The following is an 18,234-nucleotide window of genomic DNA, read 5'->3' as shown; positions in this document are numbered from 1 at the left end:
CTGGACAACCAGGGAATTCCTTAAGCCCACTAGCTTTCAAAGCCATACTTTCTGGGGGCTTGTCTTCCTGGTGTAGGCCCAGCCAAGGAGCCCAATGCGAGGCTGTGGCTCCTTGCTCCTCGGGGAGCGCCTCCACACTTGTGCTGTTCCTCTTGTTTTGGGGTTACCTGCTCAGGGGTGTGTGTCCTAACTATACTGTGTCTCTGCGTCAGCCCCCCGCCACCTCACTGTGGTTCCTCCGTTATATCTTTACTTCTGGAGAGTCTTTTCTGCTAGTACTCAGGTTGTTCTCATAGACAGTTGCTCTGGAAGTTGTAATTTTGGTGTACTAGTGGGAGGAAATGAGTTCAGGGTCTTCCTACTCTGACGTCTTGGGCATATCCTCAATCACATTTTATTTTCAGTCACATGTTTTAGTTGGATGTGGAAGTTTTCTTGACAATTTGATAATCATTGTCACTCAGCACGTGGGCAGTATTCACTGCACTTTAGTTTACATTGTTACTTTAGAAACAACTGCCTTCTGACTAATTATTGTTTATGTGTATGCCATATGTCTTTTCTCTCTGCTTGCTTTCAAGACTTTTTCGTAGTTTTTGTGACTCTATTTTGCTCAAAACTTATCTATTCTTTATATTTGGACTCACTTTTGACAATTGAACTATAAAGAAAACCCAAGAGTTTCATACGTTTTATTCTCTCAAGTTACAAAATTAAGAACAAACTGACTTAAATTTTGGTGGAGATTTTTGCCAAATGAGACTGAAGCTTCAGAGATAAGGAACAGGGTTGAAATCCGGTGTGGGGCATGAAGAATGGACTGACACTATTTTTCATTGCACTTCGAACACATAGGCCTGAAGGATGAAATACGAGAACAACAACAAAACTAAATCAGCTTAGAGAGATCCATGGGTGCTTCACATAAAGGTAATGTGAAGTCAGAGATACATGTTTGCAGCATGCTATCCTGATAACCTGGGCCTGTGTAGGGTACACGTCAGAAATGAAGCTCATATATCCAGCCAGGGCCCTGTGAGGGTTGCTGTGACAGATTGCATTTTGCAAAGATGGCCAAAAACTGTTTCCCCATAGAGAATAGGCTTGTGGACACAGGGGCTGGAGGTGGGGGTGGGGGAAGGAGAGGGTAGGATGCATGGAGAGGGTCACGTGGAGACACGCACGACCATGTGTGAAATAGGGAGCCAGGGGAAGTTTGCTGTAGGCCACAGGGAGCTCGAACTGGGGCTTGGTGAGAGCCTAGCGGGTGGGATGAGCTGGGAGGTGAGAGGGAGGTTCAGGAAGCGGGGGACGTGTGTATCCCTATGGCTGATTCCCGTGGATGTGTGGCAGAGACCAACACAACGTTGTCAAGCAATTATTCTTCAGTTAAAAAAAAAGACTACTTCTCCATCTGCATGGCTTTGTGGACGTGCCCCCTCCTTCATCACAGGCAGAGTCTGATTCCTCTTCCCTTGAGCCTCTTCTGTCTCACTTGTAACCGACAGGATTGGCCAGTGGAAGCGATGCTGCATGCTGTCCATGTCTTGGTCAGAAAATGGGATGCGTTTTTACCCGTTTGTTGGGGCACTCTCGCTGGGGGCCTGTTGCCACAGAAGCCACAGGCCCTGAGGCCACCATGCTCCGAAGTGGCCCAGGTATCCCAGGTGGAGAGACCACAGGCAGCAGCCCTGGAGCCGCACTGAGGGAGACCCTGGCCCCCACCGGCTCCTCCTCCACCCCCGCCCCGTTCCGGCTCCGGTCACCTGCACCGCGGCCTCTTGAGACCTCCTGAGTCAGAACCGCCCGACAGGGCCAGCCTCACGTTTCTGACCCACAGAAGCCATGATACAATAAAATGATCATTTATGTTATTTTAAGCCACTTAAAATTTAGCAATTTGTTATGCAGCGTTAATGACATTGAACAGCTGTTCTCTTAGTGAAAAAGGGACTAAAACGATCCTTCCCACAGAGCCACAGATGTGTCAGGAAACCTCCTCCCTGTCTGGAGACTCTGGGCAAATAGTCTCTTTTGGGAAATTAAAGTCATAAGAGAGCTCTAACCTTTTGAGTTTGTAAGGTGTGAAGACAATTTAAATATGTATTGTTGGTGATTTTTTTCAGTACATAGTAATTGCCTTTTAGGAAATAAAGCTAACATGGAATCAAATAGAGCCAAGAGTTAGAGAGAGAGTCCTGAATACAATATTTGAGCACCTACCTAACTATGCCTGATTACAATCACAGGAGTCAACTTGTTTTGCTTTTGCTTTAGTTTCTCTGAGTCAAGTTTTTGTTATGTCTAATTAAAAGTATCCTGACTATTACAACAACAGTCTTTTGGACTAGTTCATATTCAAAGGGATAAGAAGGGGAAGCCAGTTACCATCATCACTGAGATGATGCACAGTGGCTTAAACGAAGCTCAGCTCCTGGATTCATGTTGTCTATTTCCCTCCCACAGCGAGTCTGGGTTTGACTGTATGGCTACCATAAGTGTTTGCGTTTGGGGGCTGGTCCTCTTGGATTTCTCTCTTCTGAAACCCAACTGCCAAGATGAATGTCCAGGATACACTGCTGCATTTGAGAGTCCATTTGGAGAATGCCCAGAGGAGGAGATACATCACTGAGAGATCAAGTTTGTGCAGGAACGTCAAGGCAGCCCAGCCCAGCTCCTAGCTGAAAGCAGTCTGAGTGATCCAGCTGAGAGCACGTGAAGCAGAAAAACCTCCCAGCCGAGCTTAGACAACCTACAGAATCATGAGAAAAAATCCACTGTTAATATTTTTTTTACCAACCAAGTTTTTGAGTAACTTATTAGGTAGCAAAAGAGAACTGAAATAGGAACAAGATGGCGGAGGAGTAGGTGGACGTGGAGTACATCTCTCTCCATGGATATATGAGGAATACATCTTCAGACACAGAAGTGCATGCAGAACACCAGCTGAGAGGAGTCAGGAGTACCTGACCAGTGGAAAAGAATATATAGCATCACGAAAAACTGTAGGACGAAGGAGCTAGGGGGAAAAAAACAGGAGTGTTGGTAGGACTGCACCTGTCTTCAGCAGGTGGGGGAACTGAAGCAGGGGTCCAATCCCCACATCGGGGCAATTGTCTGAGTCAGAGGAGAAACATTTAAGGCTGAGAGTGAAACATCTGATCTGTGGAAGCCTTAATGGAATGAGAATGAGACAGTCCTTGCCACAGCCATACACACGATGGGCAGGAACACGGGTCTCCTGGAAGGGGCAGCGGCTGGAAGCTGGAGTTCAGCGATTGTGGAGCAGTCCCAGGGCGAGGGCTGCTCTTGACTGTGGAGAGACGGATTGAGGGGATGTGAGGGAGGAGATTGTGGTGGGAAATGCCGGTGGAGAAAAGCCAGGCAGCCATGGACGCAAAGCGGTACTGCTGAGTCACGCGTAGGGGGTGGGGCCATCACCATAGTCTCTCTCGACCCACACGCCAGCATCAGCAGCTGAACAACAGAGAGGGTGGCCCTTCAAACGCCTGACGGACTGAACCACAGAGCAGGACCCCACCCAGGGGGCCCCTTCAGTGACTGATGCACCGATCTACAGAGTAGGACTCCAGCTGGGGGGCCCTCTATGTGCCTGGCACGCAGAACGACAGAAAAGGACCCCAGGCAGGGAGCCTCTAAGTGCCTGGATGGGCAGAGCTACAGAGAAACTGGCCAAAGAGGCCTTCTGATCGCCAGCTACAAGAGGCTCAAAAAAAGACTCTGATAGGGCCATAACTCCTGCGACGGAGGCAGTCTGTGTCCCTGCACACTTGGTGCCGCCAGGGTCCCCGCAAGCCAAGCATCTGCACCACCTTCACGCTCAACCCTCACAGGGGCAGAGCTGCCACAGGCAAAAGAAGTCTTGCGTTTGGGCGGGCAGGGTCCCTTCAGTCGTGTCCAACTCTTTGTGACCCTGTGGCCTGTGGGCTGGCAATCTTCTCTGTCAGGGAAGGGGGTTTTCCAGGCAAGAACACTGGAGTGTATTGGCCAATACTGGTTGCATTACCCTTCTAGAACACTATATTTCCTGCTGCCCTATCTGCCAACTCCCCTGAGTACCTGGTGCTGCCAGAACCCCTGGGACCCAAGCAGCTGCACCACCTTCACACCTGGCCCTCACTGGGGCAGACCCAAGTCCTCCAGGGCAGCCTCAGGAGCAAACCTCAGTGGACGACCCACACACAGAGGTGGAAATAAAACCAGAATTGAAACCCAGGGGCAGTGTGGCTAAGGAAGAAGACCCAAAACCTTCCCACCAGCTGTATAAGCTGCAGATTAAATCCACACGATCAACTAGGCAGACTCTGTGTCTATGGAATATATAAAAGAACAATCAGAGCTCCCACAAAAGAAAACGCACCAGTTCTGATGGCTGTGGACATTGGAGGCAAGAACACACAGGAGCAGGACCAGATTAGACTCTGAGCTGCCCCCACAGCAGGTCCAGAGATGAGCAGTGTTGCAGGGCATCCTAGGGAGGTGAGGTGGACTGTGACTCCCAGTGAAGGAAAGGAGTCTGACAGCCGTGACTCAAGAAAAACCTTTATTATTCTTATTATATTAATATTCTTATTATTCTTAATAATAAGAATTCTTATTATTCTTAATAATAAGAATTCTTATTATTTTTGTTCTGTAGATTCTTTTCGATTTTTTTTTTACTTTTCTCCTTTTCTTTTTTTTTCCTCCCCCACCCCCACCCCCTGCCATTGTAGTTGTTATAGATTTTATTGGCACTATGAAATCTAATTAAGCTTTTGAGCTTTTTTCCCCTCAGTCACATTTTTTATTGTTGTTATAAACCTCTGCCTCTACATTGGGCTTTTGCAATTCTGTGGAGTTTTCCTTTTTTTTTTCTTTTCTTTTTTTAGTTTTAATTTTTTAAACAATTATTATTTTTTCCACATTTATTCCTTTGTTTGCTTTTCCTGCTGTTCTTTTCCCCTTGCAGTTAATCTTTAAGGTATATAAATCTGCTTTATCTACCTCTATTTAACTTTGTATATCTATTCTTTCTTTCCTTTCCTCTCAACATATTTGTTAGTTTTGTTTTCATTGCTTTATTCCACACTTGGCAACTTGCTTTATTTTCTAGTTTGTGCTTTAGTTAGTTTTGTTCTTAACTTGTAGATATAATTTTTGGTTTCCTTTGTTCACTGCGTCTGTTGTACTTTATTTTTGTTGGTCTGTTTTGATTTTGCTTATGGGTGGATATGTATATGTGTATATTCCATTATTTTGATGATTATTATTTGCCTGATTTTGTAACTGCCATTTGTCTGGGGTTCATCTTTGGTTTCTTGTTTTCAGGTATTTGTTTTAATCTCACTTAATGCCATAACAAACCACCTGTGGAATTTTCATTACTGACCAGAGATCAAGCCCTGAGCCTTTGGTGTGGGAGCACTGACTCCAAGACTCTAGACCACCAGAGAACTAACCCTAGGGAGTATCAAACAGTGAGAACTCACACCAAGGAAACCACTTGAATACAAGACCTGGCATCACACCAGCAGTAGCATCCTGTGCAGGATGCCTCATCTAAACAACAAACAAAGCAAAAATACAAACCCAATCATCAGCAGACAGGATCACCACCTCACTCAACCTTGCCCATCAGAGGAAAAACAAACAAAAAAACTCAGCACAAATCTCACCCTATAGGAAGCTTACACAAACCGCTGGACCAACCTTAGGAGGGCAGAAACCAAAAGGAAGAAAGAATTCAACCTTGCAACCTGGGAAAAGGAGACCTCAAACACAGTAAGTTTAAAAAAGATAATGAAAAGGCAGAGAAATACTGCAAAAATGAAAGAACAAACTAGAAATACAGAGTCCAAATAAATGAAGAGGAAATAGGCAAACTACCTGAAAAAGAATTCATAATAATAAAGAGATCAAAAACCTTGAAAACAGAATGGAGAAAATGCAAGAATCAATTAACAAAGACTTAGAAGAATTAAAGAATAAACATACAGAGACAAACAACACAATTGCTGAAATTAAAAATACTCTAGAAGGAATCAATAGCAGAATATCTGAAGCAGAAGAACGAATCAGTGAGCTGGAAGATAAACTGGTAGGAATAACTTCTGAAGAGCAGAATAAAGCAAAAAGAATGAAAAGAACTGAGGAAAGTCTCAGAGACCTCTGGGATAATATCAAACACACCAACATTCGAATTATAAGGGTCCCAGAAGAAAAAGAGAAAAAGAAAGGGTATGAGAAAATTTTTGCAGAGATTGTAGTTGAAAATTTCCCCAATGTGGAAAAGGAAATAATCAAGTCCAAGAGGCGCAGAGTCCCCTGCAGGATAAACCCAAGGAGAAACATGCCAAGACACATACTAATCAATCTAACAAAGACTAAACACAAAGAAAGAATATTAAAAGCAACAAGGGAGAAGCAGCAAGTAACATACAAGGGAAACCCCATCAGCTTAACAGCTGATCTTTCAGCAGAAACTGTGCAGGCCAGAAGGGAAGGGCAGGGTATATTTAGAGTAGTGAAAGGGAAAAATCTACGACCAAGATTACTGTATCTGGCAAGGATCACATTCAAAATTGATGGAGAAATCAAAAGCTTTTCAGACAAGCAAAAGTTAAGAGAATTCACCACCACCAAACCAGCTTTACAACAAATGTTAAAGGGACTTATATAGTCAAGAAATACGAGAGAAGAAAAAGATCTACAAAATCCCAAACAGTTAAGAAAATGGCAATAGGAACATATATATCAATAATTACTTTAAATGTAAATGGATTAAATGCTCCAACCAAAAGACATAGACTGGCTGAATGGATACAAAAACAAGACCCATATATATGCTATGTACAAGAAACCAGTTTCAGACCTAAAGACATATATAGAGTGAAAGTGAGAAGATGGAAAAATATATTCCATGCAAATGGGAAGCAAAAGAAAGCTGGAGTAGCAATCTTCATATCAGACAAAATAGACCTTAAAATAAAGAATACTACTAGAGATAAGGAAGGACACTACATAATGATCAAGGGATCAATCCAAGAGGAAAAGATAAGAATTGTAAATATCTATGCACCCAACATAGAAGTACCTCAATACATAAGACAAACACTAACAGACATAAAAGGAAAAATCGACAGTAACACAATAATAGTAGCAGAGTTTAACACCCCACTCACACCAGTGGACAGATCATCAAATCAGAAAATTAATAAGGAAGCACAAGTCTTAAATGATACATTAGATGAGATGGATCTCACTGATATCTTCAGGACATTCCATCCAAATGCAGAAGTATACACCTTCTTCTCAAGAGCACATGGAACATTCTCCAGAATAGAACACATCTTGGGTCACAAATCAAACCTCAGAAAATTGAAATCATATCAAGCATCTTCTCCAACCACAGTGCTATGAGACTATTATGAATTACAAGAAAAAAACTGTAAAAAACACAAACACATGGAGATTAAACAATACATTTCTAAATAACCAGCAGGTTACTGAAGAAATCAAAAAGGAAATTAAAAAATTTCTAGAAACAAATTACAATGAAAACATGACAACTCAAAACCTACAGGATGCAGCAAAAGCAGTTCTAAGAGAGGGACATTTATAACAACACAGTCCTACCTCAAGAAACAGGAAAAACATCAAATAGATAACCTGACTTTACACCTAAAATAACTGGAAAAAGAAGAACAAAACCCCCCAAAATTAGCAGAATGAAAGAAATCATAAAGATCAGAAGAGAAATAAATGAAAAAGAAATGAAAGAAACATAGTAAAGATTAATAAAACTAAAAGCTGGTTCTTTGAGGAGATAAACAAAATTGACAAACCTTTAGCGAAACTCATCAAGAAAAAAAGAGAGAAGAATCAAATTGACAAAATTAGAAATGAAAAAGGAGAGGTTACAACAGACAGTGCAGAAATGCAAAGGATTATAAGAGACCATTATGAACAACTATAAGGCAATAAAATGGACCTGGAAGAAATGGACAGATTAGAAAAGTTCTATCTTCCAAGACTGAACCAGGAAGAAATGGAAATTATGAACAACCCAATTACAAGTACTGAAGTTGAAGCTGTGATAAAAAATCTTCCCCAAAACAAAAGCTCAGGACCAGATTGCTTCACAGAAGAATTCTATCAAACATTTAGAGAAGAGCTAATGCTTATCCTTCTAAAACTCTCAAAAAATTGCAGAGGAAGGAACACTTACAAACTCATTCTACAAGGCCACCATCACCCTGATATCAAAACCAGACAAAGACAACACAAAATAAGATAACTACAGACTAGTATCACTGATGAACATAGATGCAAAAATCCTCACAAAATTTTAGCAAACAGAATTCAGCAACCCATCAAAAAGCTCATACACCATGATCAAGATTTATTGGGTTTATTTCGGGGATGCAAGTATTCTTCAGTATACGCAAATCAACCAATGTGATACACCATATCAACAAATTGAAAGATAAAACCATATGATAAACTCAATAGATGAAGAAAAAGCCTTTGACAAAATTCAGCACCCGTTTATGATTAAAACTCTTCAAAAAATGGGCATAGAAGGAACCTACCTCAACATAGTAAAGGCCATCTATGATAAGCCTACAGCAAATGTTATTCTCAATGGTGAAAAACTGAAAGCATCCCCCCTAAGATCAGGAAAAAGTCAGGGGTGTCCACTTTCACCACTATTATTCAACATAGTTTTGGAAGTCCTATCTACAGCAATCAGAGAAGAAAAGAAATAAAAGGAGTCCAGATCAGAAAAGAAGAAGTAAAGCCCTCATGTTTGCCAATGACATGATACTGTACATAGAAAACCATAAAGATAGTATCAGAAAATTACTAGAGCTAATCAGTGAATTTAGCAAAGTTGCAGGATACAAAATCAATACAGAGAAATCACTTGCATTTCTATATACTAACAGTGAAAATATGGAATTTTCACTTACAATAAAAAACAACAGAAATATAGACCAATGAAACAAGATAGAAAGCCCAGAAATAAACCCATGAATCTATGGGTACCTTGTTTTTGACAAAGGAGGCAAGAATATACAATGGGGCAAAGATAAACTCAAAATGGATTAGAGACCTAAATGTAAGACCAGAAACTATAAAATTCTTAGAGGAAAACATAAGCAGAACACTCTCTGACATGCTGTTGCTGCTAAGTCGCTTCAGTCGTGTCCGACTCTGTGCGACCCCATAGATGGTAGCCCACCAGGCTCCTCTGTCCCTGGGATTCTCCAGGCAAGAATACTGGAGTGCGTTGCCATTTCCTGCTCCAATGCATGAAAGTGCAAAGTGAAAGTGAAGTCGCTCAGTCGTGTCCGACTCTTTGCGATCCCATGGTCTGTAGCCTACCAGGCCCCTCCGTCCATGGGATTTTCCAGGCAAGAGTATGGAGCGGATTGCCATATCCTTCTCCAACTCTGACATAAATCACAGCATGATCCTCAATGACCCACCTCCTAGAGTAATGGAAATAAAAACAAAAGTAAATAAGTGGGACCGATTAAACTTAAAGGCTTTTGCACAGCAAAGGAAACTATAAGCAAAGTGAAAAGACAACCCTCAGAATAGGAGAAAGTAATAGCAAATGAAACAACTGACGAAGGATTAATTTCCAAAATATACAAGCAGCTCGTACAACACAATACCAGGAAAACAAACAACCCAATCAAAAAGCGGGAAAAAGACATTTCTCCAAAGAAGACATACAGATGGCTAACAAACATATGAAAAGATGCTCAACATCACTCATTATTAGAGAAATGCAAATCAAAACTACAATGAGCTATCATCTCACACTGGTCAGAATGGCCATCATCAAAAAGTCTACAAACAATAAATGCTGGAGAGGGTGTGGAGAAAAGGCAATGTTCTTGCACTGTTGGTGGGAATGTAAATTGATACAGCCACTATGGAAGATGGTATGGAGACTCCTTAAAAAACTAGGAATAAAGCCAGTATATGGCCCAGCAATCCCACTCCTAGGCATGTACCCTGAGGAAACCAAACTTGAAAAAGACACATGTATCCCCCTGTTCATTGAAGCATTATTTACAATAGCTAGAACATGGAAGCAACCTGGATGTCCATCGACAGATGAATGGATAAAGAAGTAGTGGTACATATACACAATGGAATATTACTCAGCCATAAAAAGGAATGTATTTGAGTCAGTCCTAATGAGGTGGATGAACCTAGAGCCTGTTATACAGAGTGAAGTGAGTCAGAGAGAGAAAGATAAATATCATGTACTAATGCATATATGGAGAAGGTGATGGCACCCCACTCCAGTACTCTTGCCTGGAAAATCCCATGGACAGAGGAGCCTGATAGGCTGCAGTCCATGGGGTCACTAAGAGTTGGATACAACTGAGTGACTTCACTTTCACTTTTCCCTTTCATGCATTGGAGAAGGAAATGGCAACCCACTCCATTGTTCTTGCCTGGAGAATCCCAGGGACGGGGGAGCCTGGTGGGCTGCCGTCACTGGGGTCGCACAGAGTCAGACACGACTGAAGTGACTTAGCAGCAGCAATGCATATATATGGAATCCAGAAAAATAGTACTGAAGAATTTATTTTCAGGGCAGCAATGGAGAAACAGACATAGAGAATAGACTTATGGACACGGGGAGAGGGGAGGAGAGGCTGAGATGTATGTTAAGAGTAATATGGATGACTGTGGCTTTGTAGAGCCTGAAGTCTTGCAGGTTGATTCCTCCAGTTCCATTCTTCTTTCTCAAGATTGCTTTGGCTGTTTGAGGTTTCTTATATTTCCATACAAATTGTAAAATGATTTGTTCTAGTTCTGTGAAAAATACCGTTGGTAGCTTGATAGGGATTGCATTGAATCTATAGATTGCTTTGGGTAGTATACTCATTTTCACTATATTAATTCTTCCAATCCATGAACACGGTATATTTATCCATCTGTTTGTGTCCTCTTTGATTTCTTTCATCAGTGTTTTACAGTTTTCTATATATAAGTCTTTTGTTTCTTTAGGTAGATATATTCCTAAGTATTTTATTCTTTTTGTTGCAATGGTGAATGGTATTGTTTCCTTAATTTCTCTTTCTGTTTTCTCATTATTGATGTATAGGAATGCAAGGTATTTCTGTGTGTTAATTTTATATCCTGCAACTTTACTATATTAATTGATTAGCTCTAGTAATTTTCTGATAGAATCTTTAGGGTTTTCTATGTAGAGGAGTGGGTTGCCATTTCCTTCTCCAACGTAGAGGATCATGTCATCTGCAAACAGTGAGAGTTTTACTTCTTCTTTTCCTATCTGTATTCCATTTATTTCTTTTTCAGCTCTGATTGCTCTGGCCAAAACTTCCAAAACTATGTTGAATAGTAGCCCATTATACAGAGTGAAGTAAGCCAGAAAGAAAAACACCAATACAGTATACTAATGTATATATATGGAATTTGAAAGATGATAACGATAACCCTATATGCGAGACAGAATAAGAGACACAGATGCATAGAACAGTCTTAAGGACTCTGAGGGAGAAGGTGAGGGTGGGACGTTCTGGGAGAATAGCATTGAAACATGTATATTATCATATGTGAAACAGAACACCATTCCAGGTTCAATGCATGAGACAAATGCTCAGGGCTGGGGCTGGAAAATCCCATGGACGGAGGAGCCTGGTAGGCTACAGTCCATGGGGTCGCTAAGAGTCGGACACGACTGAGTGACTTCACTTTCACTTTTCCCTTTCATGTACTGGAGAAGGAAATGGCAACCCACTCCAGTATTCTTGCCTGGGGAATCCTAGGGACGGCGGAGCCTGGTGAGCTGCCCTCTATGGGGTCGCACAGAGTCGGACACGACTGAAGCGACTTAGCAGCAGCAGCATCAGGGGCAATGGGATGACCCAGAGGAATGGGATGGGGAGGGAGGTGGGAGGGGGTTCAGGATGGGGAACACATGTAAACCCATAGCTGATTCATGTCAATGTATGGCAAAAACCACTAAAATATTGTAAAGTAATTAGCCCCCAACTAAAATAAATAAATTTATTTAAAAAAAAAAAAAGAGAGTAACATGGAAACTTACATTACCATATGTAAAATAGATACCAATGGGAATTTGCTCTACGTCTCAGGAAACTCAAACAGGGGCTCTGTATTAACCTAGAGGGGTGGGATGGGGAGGGAGATGGGAGGGAGGTTCAAAAGGGAGGGGATATATGTATACCTGTGGTTGATTCATGTTGAGGTTTGACAGAAAACAACAAAATTTGGTAAAGCAATTATCCTTCAATAAAAAATAAATTAATTAAAAAAAAAGAGAGAACTGAAATAGCCAAGGATCAAAAGACCCAGTCAGGGTAGATCTTACTCAATTGCCCAAGACAGAGAATCCATGATATCCATTCATCTACTCATCTATCTATCCATCCACCCACCCATCCATCCACCCATCATCCATTCATCCATCCATCATCTCTCTCTATCCATCCAATCAACGCAGCATTTAGTATATAGCAGCATCTACTATATATTGGCTAATAAAAAATGATAAAAAGCTCAACAAATGACAAGTAAATGTATATAATCACAATGTCAATAAGGGACTTTAGAACTGGATGTTTATGTTTTTCAGATTTCAAATGATCTTGATTGTGAAGGAAATGACTTCTGACTAATCAATACTGACAACTAAATTTTCCAGCATATAAATGGAGGTAGAGACCACATCCTCCCAAGGTGTATCACAATTACCCACATTTATGAGTTCAGTTCAGTCACTCAGTTGTGTCCAACTCTTTGCTACCCCATGAACTGCAGCATGCCAGGCCTCCCTGTCCATCACCAACTCCCGGAGTTTACTCAAACTCATGTCCATCGAGTTGGTGGTGCCATCCAACCATCTCATCCTCTGTCATCCCCTTCTTCTCCTGCCTTCAATCTTTCCCAGCATCAGGGACTTTTCAAATGAGTCAGCTCTTTGCATCAGGTGGCCAAATTATTGGAGTTTCAGCTTCAACATCAGTCCTTCCAATGAATATTCAGAACTGGTTTCCTTTAGGATGGACTGGCTGGATCTCCTTGCAGTCCAAGGGACCCCCAAGAGTCTTCTCCAACACTGCATGCAGTTCAAAAGCATCAGTTCTTCAGGGCTCAGCTTTCTTTATAGTCCAAGTCTCACATCCATACATGACTACTGGAAAAACCATAGCCTTGACTAGATGGAACTTTGTTGGCAAAGTAATGTCTCTGCTTTTTTAATATTCTGTCTAGGTTGGTCATAACTTTTCTTCTGCATCTTTTAATTTCATGGCTGGAGTCACCATCTGCAGATCTTGGAGCCCCCCAAAATAAAGTCAGCCACTGTTTCCCCATCTATTTGCCATGAAGTGATGGGACCAGATGTATGATCTTAGTTTTCTGAATGTTGAACTTTAAGCCAACTTTTTCACTCTCTTCTTTCACTTTCATCAAGAGGCTCTTTAGTTCTTCTTTACTTTCTGCCATACAGGTGGTGTCATCTGCATGTCTGAGGTTATTGATCTTTCTCCTGGAAATCTTGATTCCACCTTGTGCTTCATCCAGCCCAGCGTTTCTCATGATGTACTCTGCATATAAGACAATATACAGCCTTGACATACTCCTTTCCCGATTTGGAACTAGTCTGTTTTTCCATGTCCAGTTCTAACTGTTGCTTCCTGACCTGCATACAGATTTCTTAGGAGGCAGGTGAGGTGGTCTGGTTTTCCCATCTCTTGAAGAATTTTCCACAGTTTGTTGTGATCCACACAGTCAAAGGCTTTGGCATAGTCAATAAAGTAAAAATACATGTTTTTCTGTAACTCTCTTGCTTTTTTGATAATCCAATGGATGTTCGCAATTTGATCTCTGGTTCCTCTGCCTTTTCTAAAACCAGCTTGAACATCTGGAAGTTCACAGTTCACATACTGTTGAAGCCTGGGTTGGAGAATTTTGAGCATTACTTTACTAGCGTGTGAGATGAGTGCAATTGTGTGGTAGTTTGAGTATTCTTTGGCATTGCCTTTCTTTGGGATTGGAATGAAAACTGACCTTTTCCAGTCCTGTGGCCGCTGCTGAGTTTTCCAAATTTGCTGGCGTATCGAGTGCAGCACTTTCACAGCATCATCTTTCAGGATTTGAAATAGCTCAACTGACATTCCATCACTTCCACTAGCTTTGTTTGTAGTGATGCTTCCTAAGACCCACTTGACTTCACATTCCAGGATGTCTGGCTCTAGGTGGGTGATCACACCATCGTGATTATCTGGGTTGTGAAGATCTTTTTTGTACAGTTCTTCTGTGTATTCTTGCTACCTCTTCTTAATATTTTCTGCTTCTGTTAGGTCCATACCAATTCTGTCCTTTATCGAGCCTATCTTTTCATGAAATGTTCCCTTGGTATCTATAATTTTCTTGAAGAGATCTCTAGTCTTTTCAATTCTACTGTTTTCCTCTGTTTCTTTGCACTACTCACTGAAGAAGGTTTTCTTATCTCTCCTTGATATTCTTTGGAACTCTGCATTTAAAATGGGTATATCTTTCCTTTTCTCCTTTTGCTTCTCTTCTTTTCACAGCTATTTGAAACACATTTTTGAGTAGATACACATTTATGATACACATTTATGAGTAGATGACTTATTTCAAGGTTTAAAGGGAGTATGTTTTTGCTGCAATAAGAAATGCCACCATTTTCTGTTTTGAAATTCATTCCTTCACTAGAAGCATCTGACTACCTGAATTCAAGTCTTATGTCCATCAGTTTGTAGATTTATGACCTTTCAGTCAAGTATTAACCTTTCCAAGCTACCATTTCCGCATTTGTTAAAAGGCACAATAGTAGTGTATACTGTATGTGTAAGCCCCAAGCAAATCATAATTATTATTATTATCCTAGATGATTTGTGGAAGATAAACTCTGCACTAAGAAACGCATTTGCTTTTCTTTATTTGAAAGGAAATCGTAGTCATCTTTACTTCCTAAGAGGAACAACTAGTAAGTAAATCCTTATTAGTTTTAACTAACTTCATCCTTCCTTTTCAGTCCATACTTTGGGTATTAACGAGTTTAGTAAATACTGTTAACATGCAAATATGCATTAATGTATTAAATGATTTTTATACCCATAGGCGTTACCTTACTATAAGATGCCTGAGGCGTTGTTACGATATCTGATGGTGGGGTGAAGGGCAGTAACGGCTCTGGGGCGAACGCAGTGCTCCACAGAGGGAAGTTAAGGACAGTGTAAGGACCCATGCGGGATGGAGGCTAAAATGTTGTGTGTGTGTGTGTGTGGGGGGTACTTCCCTGGTGTCCAGTGGTTACGACTGTGGTCCCAATGCAGGGGACCTGGGTTTGATCCCTATTCAGGGAACCAGATTCACATGCCACAACTAAGACCCAGCACAGCCAATATGTATATAAATGTTGTGGGGAAATGATAGTCTTCCTTGACTTTGGAAATGGGGCCTGAAGACAGCTTTGGTTGAGGCCATGGTTTGTATTTTGTTTGGACTTCCCTGAAAGTTCAGCTGGTAAAGAATCCGCCTGCATTGCAGGAGACTCCGGTTCGATTCCTGGGTTGAGAAGATCCACTGGAGAAGGGACAGGCTACCCACTCCAGTATTCTGGCCTGGAGAATTCCATGGACAAAAGAGTTGGACACAATTGAGCGAGTTTCGCTTTCACTTCATGCCTTTTAAATCAGAAATGGTGTTCTTGGTGATAGAAGTTTGGTCCTGAAGGTTGTAGGACTGGCTATCTAGGTAGGGCTGAGTCATGGGAACTAAAGAGTCAAAGGGGAAAGAGCGATGCTTATGAGCTGCCAGCTAAGCAGGTGGGATATCAGAGAAGAGTGGTGGGCTTCATGAGAATCCTGTTAGGCATGAACTGTGAGGGTGGAGGCAGGAGGGTACAGCAGATAATGGGGATGTTTGAGAGCTGGTGATACCTGGACACGAGGGAGGCGATAAACAACAGTGCAAAGTGTTGTATTGAGTTGCAGGTAACATTGTCTCCACTGAGGCCTCCAGACCTAGAGTCTAAGGTGCAAAGTAGGCACTGGAACTCAGAACAAGTCAGAAACACAGTAAAAAAACAAAACAAAACAAAACCCAAAGAAACAGGGGCTCAGAGCCAGAGGCTATTGACCTCAAAGTCAGTGTTGTCGGGAGTCTGCTTTGCCTAACGCTTATACACCATGAGGTAGCTGTCACCTTTATTTATCAATGTGGAAACGGACTCAGGGAGATTAAAGACTTTGCCCAAGAGCACACAGTGGCAGAGCAAGAATTCCAACGCACTTTATCTGGTTCCAAACCCAAGGCTCTCAGCCACAATGCCTTGTTTGCGGTCCCTGGGCACAGAGAGCTTAGAGCATGGAGAAAAATATTCTCACAACTGAAAAAGGACAGCGGGATTTGTTTGCTTGCTAAGCGATGGTGGGACTGGGGACCCCAGAGACTGAGAAACCTGGATCTCGCTCTGGACTTGGATGGGGAGGAGACTGCTGCTGTTTGGGTGTTCAGCACAGGGCTCTTGACTGCTCCCCTCTCCTTACCCCAAATCAATCAATGGCATCCTGATAGGGAAGACCAGAGAATGTGGCTGCTGAGCTGAGTCTTGGCAGATCAGTACTGATGCATGTCTGTTGTTCACAGCAGGTGGGAGCAGGGCATTCCAGCTAAATGGTTGGGGTAGAGAATTAGGGAAGGGGCAGGTGGGGAAAGGCAGAAAGTGGCCTGAGAGGTAAAAGAGGAATGATGCAGACATCTGAAGGATGTGGATGGCCTGGGAGGTGTGTGCTGCTTCTCAAGAATGGATTTCTTAGTTCTGTGGCACTAAATATGGAAGAGCACAGGTCTGGTTGATTCAGAAAGGTAATGAGCCAAGAGGGCCACGATCTTGACAGCATGTCCATTAGTTATGCTGCAAAGGAACTATCTCATTCATTCATCCATCCTTCCATCAACCTATGAGTTAATTCATTTAGTTAATATTAATTTGGCACCTAGTATTCAATCAAGCTCTATGCAAAGCTCTAGAATTGCAATGATGTTAAAAAAAAAAAAAGTCTCATGTCCCAGTCTTTATAGTCTAGTGAGGGAGACAGATTTAATCACACATAGAGACAAAGCTGAAACTACACTGTGGCCAGTGGGTAAGCTGGAGCTGTATAGAATGCTAGGAAAGTCTCTGTATTCATCAAAACGTAGAGGCAGTTTATATACAATGCATTGCTATTCTAGTGTTTCCCTGCTGGCTCAGTGGTAAAGAATCCGCCTGCCAATGCAGGAGACACGGGTTTAATCCCTGGGTTGGGAAGATCCCCTGTAGAAGGAAATGGCAACCCACTCCACTGCTCTTGCCTGGAAAATTCCATGGACAGAGGAGCCTGGAGGGCCACAGTCCGTGGGGTTGCAAAGAGGTGGACGCGACTGAGCGACTGAGCACCCGTGCACAGGCAGCCTAAATGCTTTTGGAGGGAGAGTCTGAGAGAATCACACTTGGGTTTTAGAAACAACGATTTTGGCTGCAGTAAGAAAAATGGGTGCAGGGTGTATGGGAGCTTAGTGGATGGTGCCTGCAGTCTAACCTATGACTTTATTTCTTTGCAGGAAGGATAACCTGGAAAGACTGAGGCCCACTCTGGACTTAGCTGATGAAAGGGGATAGTCCTCAGACCTGGTGAATTCAGAGAGCAGCACCCATGCTGAGAGGTCTGTGGGTGATGGAGGATCCCGGGAAAGACCCTGGTGGACTCTGAAGGTGTGGTCTGGCTTTCTCTATCTTATAATATATTACTTGCCACTTTTTGTTTTTATTGTTCTCAAGTGAGCTGCCAAGAAGCTGTAACTTTTTTGAAAGAGATTTTCACAGCGCAGATGATAATGTTTTCCTTAAATTCTCACCTGTCTTATTTTTTCTTTTTTTTAATGAAAATTTCCTGCAATTCAGTAACTTGGGACTGGTTTTATGCTCAGAGAAAGGCAGAATGTATAGTCTCAGTGGGTAAATTTACTGTGGTTGGTCTTTCTGCAGATGCCCTAGCTATGGCTTTTTATTAAGAGTATTTTATTTTTAAACTCTCAAGATAGTGTTAGGAGAGAGTGATTTCCAACACTTTTAAGAGATTTAAAATTTGTTACTGTTTCACAATTTCACTTTATAAATAAGCATATGATTATATAAACAGGCAT

At 41.9% G+C, this 18,234-nt stretch overlaps 1 long non-coding RNA gene across 1 annotated transcript in view; it reads right to left on the bottom strand.

Annotated features, from left to right (window-relative positions):
• Positions 1-678: 678 nt before the first annotated feature.
• Positions 679-18,234, bottom strand: part of LOC145533012 (uncharacterized) — a 32,038-nt gene continuing 14,482 nt past the window's right edge. The window contains exon 4 of the long non-coding RNA XR_014073760.1: positions 679-2,752. This is a non-coding gene — a long non-coding RNA (uncharacterized LOC145533012). The remainder of the gene's footprint in view (positions 2,753-18,234) is intronic.

Source organism: Giraffa tippelskirchi, chromosome 2, assembly GCF_054371585.1.
Source record: "Giraffa tippelskirchi isolate mGirTip1 chromosome 2, T2T-mGirTip1v1.2.pri, whole genome shotgun sequence".
NCBI lineage: Eukaryota > Metazoa > Chordata > Mammalia > Artiodactyla > Giraffidae > Giraffa > Giraffa tippelskirchi.
This window is presented reverse-complemented; position numbering and strand designations above follow the sequence as displayed.